A 2,047-nucleotide genomic window follows, 5' to 3' on the forward strand; every position below is an offset into this window, starting at 1 on the left:
GCGGTATTTATGTAATAAAAGCGTTCAAAAACAGTATCGTAAATGTATATATCATTATTAAACACACAATAGTTATATTTGAATCAATAACAACAATTGACAAGCAAATAAAACATTTATATAACGTAAAAAGACAACATTCGAAACGATATAAACAAAGTTTGAAAATGTCGCCATCTTGTGTACCAACGGTATTTCTTCGATAAAAGCCTTCAACAACAGTATCGTAAATGTATATATTATCATTAGATACACAGTTGTTATAATTAAATGAATAACAACAATTAACAAGCAAATAAAACATTTATATAACGTAAAAAGACAACATTCGTGACGGTATAAACAAACAGTTTGAAAATGTTGCCATGTTGTGTATCACCGGTATTTCTTCGATAAAAGCGTTCAAAAACAGTATCGTAAATGAATATATCATTATTAAACACACAATAGTTATATTTGAATCAATAACAACAATTAACAAGCAAATAAAACATTTATATAACGTAAAAAAACAACATTCGTGACGGTATAAACAAAGATTTTGAAAATGTTGCCATCTTGTGTATCAACGGTATTTCTTCGATAAAAGCGTTCAAAAACAGTATCGTAAATGTATATATTATTATTAGATACACAGTTGTTATAATTAAATGAATAAAAACAATTAAAAAGCAAATAAAACATTTATTTAATGTAAAAAGACAACATTCGAAACGATATAAACAAACAGTTTGAAAATGTTGCCATCTTGTGTATCAACGGTATTTCTTCGATAAAAGCCTTCAAAAACAGTATCGTAAATGTATATATCATTATTAAACACACAATAGTTATATTTGAATCAATAACAACAATTAACAAGCAAATAAAACATTTATATAACGTAAAAAGACAACATTTGTGACGGTATAAAGAAACAGTTTGAAAATGTTGCCATCTTGTGTATCAACGGTATTTCTTCGATAAAAGCCTTCAAAAACAGTATCGTAAATGTATATATTATTATTAGATACACAGTTGTTATAATTAAATGAATAAAAACAATTAAAAAGCAAATAAAACATTTATATAACGTAAAAAGACAACATTCGAAACGATATAAACAAACAGTTTGAAAATGTTGCCATCTTGTGTATCAACGGTATTTCTTCGATAAAAGCCTTCAAAAACAGTATCGTAAATGTATATATCATTATTAAACACACAATAGTTATATTTGAATCAATAACAACAATTGACAAGCAAATAAAACATTTATTTAACGTAAAAAGACAACATTTGTGACGGTATAAAGAAACAGTTTGAAAATGTTGCCATCTTAGGTATCAGCGGTATTTATGTAATAAAAGCGTTCAGAGCCATTATCGTAAACAACATATATCATCATTAAACAGAATAGTTATATTTGAATCAATAAAAACAATTAACAAGCAAATAAAACATTTATATAACGTAAAAAGACAACATTCGTGACGGTATAAACAAAGATTTTGAAAATGTTGCCATCTTAGGTATCACGGTATTTATGTAATAAAAGCGTTCAGAGCCCATATCGTAAACAACATATATCATTATTAAACACACTATAGTTATATTTGAATCAATAACAACAATTAACAAGCAAATAAAACATTTATATAACGTAAAAAGACAACAATTGAAACGATATAACAAACAGTTTGAAAATGTTGCCATATTGTAAGTCAACGGTCCCATGGTGTAATGGTTAGCACTTTGGACTTTGAATCCAGCGATCCGAGTTCGAGTCTCGGTGGGACCTCTGTTTAGTTATCGTCGTTTCATGAAATTTGTTGTATTTAACCCGAAATGTTGGTGAGAAATGTATTTAGTAAGTTATAGATTATATTAATACATTTAAATTTAGTTATGAGCATCGTCGTTTCGTGAAATATGTTGTATTTAACTTGAAATGTTGGTGAGAATTGTATTTAGTAGTTATAGAGTATATTAATACATTTAAATTTAGTTATGAGCATTGTCGTTTCGTGAAATGTGTTGTATTTAACCTGAAATGTTGGTGAGAAAT

The 2,047-nt window shown here is 27.1% G+C and overlaps 1 non-coding gene across 1 annotated transcript; it reads left to right on the forward strand.

Annotated features, from left to right (window-relative positions):
* The first annotated feature begins 1,708 nt into the window (after nt 1–1,708).
* On the forward strand, nt 1,709–1,780 carry TRNAQ-UUG (transfer RNA glutamine (anticodon UUG)). Its single transcript has one exon. It is a non-coding gene; the product is annotated as a tRNA-Gln (tRNA).
* The last annotated feature ends 267 nt before the right edge of the window (nt 1,781–2,047 follow it).

The sequence above is a fragment of the Palaemon carinicauda genome, unplaced genomic scaffold (genome assembly GCF_036898095.1).
Source record: "Palaemon carinicauda isolate YSFRI2023 unplaced genomic scaffold, ASM3689809v2 scaffold2027, whole genome shotgun sequence".
In the NCBI taxonomy this organism is placed as follows: Eukaryota; Metazoa; Arthropoda; class Malacostraca; order Decapoda; family Palaemonidae; genus Palaemon; species Palaemon carinicauda.